Source organism: Mus caroli, chromosome X, assembly GCF_900094665.2.
Source record: "Mus caroli chromosome X, CAROLI_EIJ_v1.1, whole genome shotgun sequence".
NCBI lineage: Eukaryota > Metazoa > Chordata > Mammalia > Rodentia > Muridae > Mus > Mus caroli.
The window spans coordinates 6,899,231-6,907,788 of record NC_034589.1 but is presented as its reverse complement, the minus strand read 5'-3'; the positions used below and the strand labels follow the sequence as shown (position 1 = coordinate 6,907,788).

At 41.9% G+C, this 8,558-nt stretch overlaps 1 protein-coding gene across 1 annotated transcript in view; it reads right to left on the bottom strand.

Moving 5' to 3' along the window:
- The window catches only part of Usp9x (ubiquitin specific peptidase 9 X-linked), a 119,474-nt gene extending 111,436 nt beyond the window's left edge, over positions 1-8,038 (bottom strand). The window contains exons 1-2 of the mRNA XM_029473258.1: positions 7,840-8,038; positions 6,313-6,412 (exon numbers count right to left, since the gene is read on the bottom strand). The gene's annotated coding sequence lies outside the window, so the exon portion shown is untranslated. The remainder of the gene's footprint in view (positions 1-6,312; positions 6,413-7,839) is intronic.
- Positions 8,039-8,558: the final 520 nt, after the last annotated feature.

Here is an 8,558-nt window from a genome sequence, read left to right as displayed (position 1 = left end):
CCTGCCTCTGCCTCCCGAGTGCTGGGATTAAAGGCGTGCGCCACCACGCCCGGCTTGGCCAGTTGTTTCTAAGTCCATGTGTCCCCATTCCCTCCTTTTACTTTCCAGAGTGAGGTTTCCAAAATATTTCTGGTATACATTAGCTAGCTATCCAGAGTGTAATTTATAGGTCAGAAAAGAACTGTTCAGTTGTAAAGTACTTTAGCGCAGATGTGCTGCTGCTACCATCAATCCTGAGAATATATAATGTGGTCCTAGTATTTAGACACCTAGCTATTTTTCTGAATACCAGAGCCCTGTGTGGACAAAGGTTTGTAGTAGTAAGATCGCTGAGCAATCTTCAATCTCATTGTTATCTATAAACAAATAAAGCAAACTGGGTCGAAATGCCCTGAAATTCCTTGGGCTGATGCTTAAAAAGAAGCACTATTAATTAGTATGTTTCATGTCTTGACCAGCAAAACCAGGCAGATCTGCCTACTATAACCCTTGTAGTACAAAGAACACACTACAGATGATGTCTCAAAGCTTTCCAGACTCAACAGATTTCAAAACACATTTTTAGACTACAACCAGACAAACAAACCCCCCACAAGCACATATAGCCAATAAAATCAATTTAAAAGAGAGTGAAGGCAGGGTACTTATAAAGAAAAAAAAAAATATACACTGGATTTTTAACTACTGAAAATGTTAAAATCCAAAAGGATGCAGGGAAAAAATCTGCCTCTTCATCTAATGCTCAAGGAAAGTACACATAGAGGTTTTCCATTGTAATTATTGGTATTCTTCATCAAACTTCTTTTAAAGGTGCACTTCCAAGTGATATATTTAATGTTTCGGTTTTGTTACTTTTGTCACCTGGGAAGAGGAAACATCAACTGAGGAAGCCCTTCCATCAGACTGGCCTGGTAGGGACGGCTGTGGGGGCATTTTCTTAATTGATGATAGATGTGGGATGGCCCAGCCTACCACTGCAGCCACCCATGGTCCTAGGTGGTTTAAGAAAGCAGGCTGAGTAAACCATGTGGAGCAAGCCAGTAAGCAGTGTTCCTCCATGGCCTCCTGCCTCCAGGTCCCTGCCCGACTTCCCTTAGTTATGGACAACTTGCAATCTAAAACAAACAAACCCCTCCAAGTTGGGTTTTTTTTTTTTTTTTTTTTTTTGGTTTTTCGAGACAGGGTTTCTCTATATAGCCCTGGCTGTCCTGGAACTCACTTTGTAGACCAGGCTGGCCTCGAACTCAGAAATCCACCTGCCTCTGCCTCCCGAGTGCTGGGATTAAAGGCGTGCGCCACCACGCCCTGCTCCAAGTTGTTTTATGGCATAGTATTTTCGGAGACAGAAAGCAACCTAGGACAATCCTGAAGAAACAATGAAAGATATGGGCTTGGAAAAATTACTAGGCTGTTAATTATCAATACAGAGGACCACAACATGATGTTATAGACACCCAAATGCCAGTCAATAGGAAATGTGTGTCATTACCGCAGTTATGATTGTTCAAAATATTTGTATAATACTCCATTTTGTAGCAGATACTGTCAGAAATTCTTTATGTTCTTCCTCTACATTGAAGTATTGTATCGAGCAGCAATGTTCTTTACTCAAGGCACAAAATCAGGGCAACCCTGACCCCACTTTCCCTGCTCCCCCTGCACCTAACATTTTAGTTAAGGTCAATGAAATGTGAGAACCTACTGAGCACCTTTCCAAACGGCCTTTGCTTTCCTCATGAAAGGGACTGCTCCCTTTCTGCCAAGAATCCCCTATTGTAAACCTGATGAGGGAGTGGTGGGTGGTGCTCTCTGCAGCGGGGAGCAAGCAGGGTGGTGAGCTGGGAGGCGCTCTTCAAGATTCCCCTCCTTTAAGGCTCCTAGCTACCAGGAGGGTTACCAGCCTGCACCAGCCATAATCGGTCGCTTGCTGGCTGGTTCTGGGAATGATACTCACAAGAAGGCAGGTGCCCTGCCCAGTGACACCCCCAGCTCTTCCCCAGGGACAGACAGCCCACATCAAACAAATGCCCCAGCTTTTTTTCTTCGAATGGGGACAGTGATGTAGGAATTCTAAACCCAAGCTCCAGCCGTAGCGATGACTGGAGCACTGCCTCACGTCCTCTCCAGTCTAATCCTGTTTCACTCCCTTCCCCCCACTGGAGCTTGAATGCCAGTCAGTCTCGAAAGCACTCCCGGATAAGCTTCCTAAACACAAATCTCTTGTCTCCAGAGTCTGTTTCCCGGGAAACCCCTCCCACAACACTAAGGATACATGTATTCAAATGAAAGGATGTTCAAAATATATTGCTACATAACAACAGGTTATAAAGCAGTATGCATGATGTCATCCTGGCTTTGTCTTATACAGATTCTCTACAAGCACAGAAAATACATCTGGGAAACATTTTAGTAGATAATCTATGAATGTCTTTTTGATCATGTGATAGAGGATTTTTTTTTCCGTTTGCGTTTCTGTTTTCTTGAGACCTAAGGGTCAAATTTAGCCTCAAACGGACACAGAATGCTCTATGTAACTGCAAGTGACCTTGAACCCCTGAGTCTTGCCTTTACCTTTCAAGTGGTAAAGAGTGGGCCTGCCTCACTAAGCCTGGTGGTTAAGGAATAATTTCTTAAATAAGACTTAAAAAGAAGCTGGAGAGAAAGGCTTATACACATTTACATCTAAATTTTAAAAATTATGTTAACTACAGGATTCTTTAAAAAACAAAACCTTAAACTGGGTGTGGTGGCACAAGGCCCCAGGAAGCAGAGGCTGGAGGATTCCGGCCAGCTAGGGTTACCCAGTGAGAGCCTTTCAGGAAAAAAGAAAAAAAAAAAAAAAAAACAAACCTCTCAGCCCAGTGCTTTGTATCTTCAACAAAAGTAACAGAAGACTGAGTCTGGAGAATGTAACACATGGATTAGGGAAGTCAGGCTCAGAAGAGAAGGCATAGAGTTTTTACAATGAAAAAGCAATTTACAAAAGAAAAACCATATCAGTAATAAAACATTAAAAGACTCTCAGCTTCACCAGCAAATTCAAACATTTTTTCAAATATCAGACAGATTACAAAAAATTAAAAAAATTTAAAAAAATACTGATGTCCAGAGTTATCAAAATTGTAGAGAGTGTAGAGAATCAGGTACTGATCTACATTTTTTAAATTAAAAAAGATAGCTTGACCAGCTTGTTTGGGGATTTTTAAATTTTTATTTATTTATAAAATTGTATTTGTGTATGTGTGTAACACAAGTTCATGGGCAAGCATGCCATGAGTGTGTGGCATGTAGGACCTTGGAGGAGTAAGTTCTCCCCTTCCACCAGGTGGGGTCCAGGGATCCAATTCAGCAGCCATTGCCTTTACTTGCTGAGCCATCTCCCTGGCTGAGAATAATTCTTTTTCAAAACAAGTTTGTGCACACTCTAGGTCCTTTACATTTCCATATAAATCTTAGAACTAATTTTCAACCTTCACACAAACAACTGTTGACATCTGGCTATAGATTACCTTGAATCTAGAGATCAATTTAGGGAAGACTGACATGCCAACACTTCCAGGGCTTTCAATTTGTTGGTATGTCCTAGCTCATTATTTACTTTCTCTAAAAAATGGTCTGTTGCATTAAGGTTTAGATACATTAAATTTATTTAACTATTTTAATGGTTTTGATGAGGTTACACGTGGAATGTCATTTTAAAATTGTATTTTTCAATTGTTTTTGGGTAACATTATCAAAGTCAAATTGAGTTTTGGAAACATGAACTTTGTCTTCTGTGACTTGAAAAATGTGGTCAGCAGTGTTGGGTGTTGTTCCTAAAGGTTTTCTAAAGAAACAGTCATGTCATGTGCAAACAGAAACAGTTTTACCACCTCTTTTCTCATCTGCATGCTTTGAAGACAAGTAGGGAAGATGAACAGTATTGCCTGACCTCTAATTTAAGGAGAGACTGTCTAATACTTCACTGTTAACTCCAATGCTATAGAGTTTTTGTTCTCTCTTTCTCTCTCTCTCTCTCTCTCTCTCTCTCTCTCTCTGTTTTTCTTTTTCTTTTTGTTTGTTTTTAGGTAACATTCATCCTCTTGGGAAAGAAAAAAAAATAGTGGACTTGAAGATACAGCCATATAAACTACCAAAATTTAAACACAAAAATAAATGGGCGTTAGGTATAGATGTACAGCTTAGTTGATAGAGTGCTTACCTAGCATGCACAGACCCTTGGCTATATACAAAGCACCGCATAGATCTGGTGATACAAGCTTGTAACCTCAGCACTCTGGCAGCAGAGCAAAGAAGATCAGAAATTCAAAGGTATCCATAGATGCTAGCTAGCAACTTCAAGGTCAGCCTGGGATATGTGAGAGTCTGATCTCAACAGAAGGAAAAGGAAGGGCTGGAGAGGTGGCTCAGTGGTGAAGACCATTTACAGTTCAAGAAATGTTCATGTTTCCTTCAGGTAGAAGAAAATTTATAGCAGATGGCAGTCTGAATCTATACAAATGAATGAAGCCAGAAATGCTTAACACATTTGATAAATATAAGTTCATTTATTTCTTCTTGCACTGATGATGGAACCCATGGCTTTATGTAGGCAAGTGAGCCACACCCGAGCCCTATAAGAATTTTCAAAATATCTTTTATTTGTGTAAATACCTTAAAAAGATAATTTGCTGTCTAGACAAAAGTCATTATGAGGCATTACATAGGACTTGCTGCTATCGCAGAGGCCTAAGGACCGCTCTCAGCACATCAGGTGGCTCACAAGCACATGTCACTCCAGTTTCAGGAGATCCAACACTTTCTTCTGCACTCAGTGGGCACTTGCAACTCAGGCACACACACATAAAATACAAATAAATACAGTTTTTAGTAAAAGGTAGCTTCTCTTCCTTCTTTCTCCTATGTATGTGTGTGTGCGTGAGCTGTTGGACCTTGCACTCAGGTCTCAGACCTGCTAGGTGAGTGTTCTGCTAGAGAGCAATGTCCTCAGCCTCACCTTTTCCTTTTACAAAACTGAACCTTTACATCCATTAAACAACAAATGCCCATTCTGCCCTCCCCACATCCCCTAGCAGCTAGCGTTCTGCTTTCTGCCCCTACCTGCTTGACCAGTCTACTTACCTTATTTAAGTGTGATCACAACATTTGTCTTTTTGTCACTGGCTTATTTCACTGGGCTTAATGCCCTCAAGGTTCATCTGTGCTAGAGCAATTGTCACAACTTCCTTTCAAAAAGAAAAAAACAAAAACAAAACCACAGAAACAGTATTCCATTGGATGGCCACAGCACACCTTCTGTAGAGGTTTATGGATTTATAAGCACTTAGCTTGCTGTAAAGAATGATGCTATAAAACATTTCTCTGAGGCAGAGGAAGGCAGATTTCTGAGTTCGAGGCCAGCCTGGTCTACAAAAGTGAGTTCCAGGGCAGCCAGGGCTATGCAGAGAAACCCTGTCTCAAAAAAACAAAAACCATAAAAAGAAAAAAAAAAAAAAACATTTCTCTGACTCTTCATTTTCAGTTCTTTTGTATCTGTACCTGAAAGGGGAACTGCTGGATTAGATGGTTATTGAAAATGATGAGGCCGGGCATGGTGGCGCACGCCTTTAATCCCAGCACTCGGGAGGCAGAGGCAGGCGGATTTCTGAGTTCGAGGCCAGCCTGGTCTACAGAGTGAGTTCCAGGACAGCCAGGGCTATACAGAGAAACCCTGTCTCAAAAAAAAAAAAAAAAAAAAAAAAAAAAAAAAAAAAAAAAAGAAAAAGAAAAAGAAAAAGAAAATGATGAGGCATGTCTTTAGTAAGAGACTTATGTCTAACATCTATAAAGAACTCTGAAACACTAGCAAGGAATGAACCCACACACTTTGCTGAAGAAGGTACCTAAGTTGCCAAAAAGCACTTGGAAAGATACTTGGTATCATTACTATCATTGGGGAAATGTAAAAAAATAAGATACTACTCTAACTTATTATAAGAATGGCAAAAAATCCAAGGAAATGTGCAGGGCGTGGCAAGGATACAGAAAAATGGGAACTCTCATACATCGTTGGGAGAAGTGCCAAACGAAATAATCATGTGGTAACGAGGATCCAGGGTTGTTCCCAGACCCATGTAAAAAACCTGGACATGAGTGGTACATGCTTTTAATCACAGCACTCCAGAGAGTACTAGGAAATCCAGGGCTGCAGAGTGAGACCTCATCAAGAAACAAAGCAAAATAACACACCTGGGCATGGTGATACATGCATGTAATTGAAATCCTGGACAAGCTGAGAGATAGGAGGGTCCCTAGGGTTTGCTGGCTACCTACCCAGTCTAGCAGAGTTGGGGAGCTCCAGGTTCAGTGACACACCATGTCTTAAAATGTAAGGTGGGAAATGATTGAGAAACACTCCGTGCTAACCTCCAACCTGTATACAGAAAGGAAAAAGGAGAGAAAAATATTAAACATGTGCCTATTTTATGACCCAGCCATTTTATCCCTATGTATTTGGCCACAAGCAAAGAAAGCATATATCTACATGAAAGAGTTGCATATGAATGTTCAGAGCCACTTTACTTATAACAGCCCCAAATTGGGAAGAACTGGAATGTCCATCAACAAATGAAAGGATAACCACGTTGTCTTTAAAAAGGGAGAAAAACTATCTATAGGTATAGTAATATGGATGAATTGCAAGTGAGTTATCATGTGTGAAAGAAACCAGTCAATAAGTATTACTACAGTTATGCAAAATTCTAAACAAATTTATTTTGTGATAGGAATTAAATCAGTAACATGGGTATGATATGGCAAGCCTGTAATCCCAGCACCTAGGAGGCTGAACCCTGAAGACAGAGAGTTGGAGGCCAGCCTGGGCTACAGAGCAAGAGCCTGAGCCAAAAAAAAAAAAAAAAAAAAGCCTGAGCCCTGGTTGCCTGGGGTGAGGGTCAGGGAGGAATTTGAAAGGAAAATTAGGAAATTTTTGAGGTGATAGATTTGGTCACAGTTTTGGTTGTGACGATGCTGTAGTGGTGCGTGCGTGCGTGCATGCATGCATGTTGTATGCAATCATATATTTTAAATATATACACATCCTTATAAAGTAATCGCACCTCAGTAAAAACATAGAAACTCCCAGAACTGACTTTATTGTCCTTTCCCTGAAACAGTGCTTCTTTCCTCTTACATAATCTTGAAAGCAGGGAAACAGAACATGGTTGGCAGAGATGTATCTTTTCAAATTTTTTTTAAAGACAAAAAAATAAAAATAAAAAATAAAAATAAATTAAAAAAAAAAACCCAACCAAGAACCTGATTTTCTAAAATGTCTTCCTATTCACCTATTCACTTATGGATTCCCATTCAGTTGAAAAGGCCTACCAAGCCCGCACACATCCTTTCATGGTTGTGATGACGTATGAAAAAAATACTGTTAGGCCCTGGGCTTCTAGAAAGATGGAGTAAAATGCACTTTCCCCAGTACCACTAAGAACACCCAAAATGCCTAATTTCGATATAAAATAAGGTGGAGGTGAAAAGCAGAGCTATTGAAGGCTACCGGACCTGATGAACACATGACCGTGGGTTTCCATACCTTCCAAACTGGTTTTGGAGAAGCCAGCACCCCAGAAAGAGCAGGCACAGAGAAATGAAAAACAAAATAAACAAACAAAAATCCCACCCTGCAAGAAAAGTCTGCTTTTTCTATCTAGACAGAAAACTTCTGCACAATGACAGCTCCATTTCAGCCAAACACTACAATGGGGGGGAAAAAAATCTCAAAAGCCTGTGTGGCCCCACCCTTAAGCAGGAAAACCTCGAGCCTTCTAGCAGTAAAGAGACATTCCCACACACCCCTTGCCTCAGGGAGATAGCAGGGAAGGCAGGAGTCCCAGCGCTGTGGCCTGCGGGGAAGCTAGGGCGCCTCCCATTCCTTGGCTCTGCTGAAACAGCCCGGACTTTCCCCTCCTCCAAGAAGATCCGAGGCGTCCCGCCCCCTCCGCCGACGTCACCCAGCCGGGGGTCTGAACTTTCACCCCCCTTGCAGCGCTGACGAGTTCCTAGCTACCGCCAGATTACTGGAGGCAATGTGGAGACGCCACAGAGCGCAAGGCTACTGGCGGTTAGCGGCTAGAGTGGAGCCAGCATCCTGTCCCGCCCCGCCCTGCCCCGCCAGCCCCGCCTCGCCAGCCCCGCCCCGCCAGGCAGTCACACGTAGTCCGGGAGCGCAGGCGCAGGTGCGAGCGTGCGCGTGCGCACACGTCAGCAAACGAGGCTCTCAGAATCTGGAACTTAACCCTTCCTTGCCCGTAGCTTGTTAGTTTGAGCTGCTTAGGAGAGATTTGCTGAAACATAGTATTTAACTAATATAACGTCAGTTTTTGAAAAATACTCTCCATGCTAAGAATCGGGGAATTCTCAGCTTGAGTGGGAAACGACAATTCACTAAGGTGACAGGATTGTTAGAATCAACTGGCAAGGATTTAAAAACAGCTGTCATTTAAAAAAAAATAACACGCATTGGCTTTCTTGGGGGGGGTTCGAGACCCGATTTCTCTGTGTAGCCCTTTTTT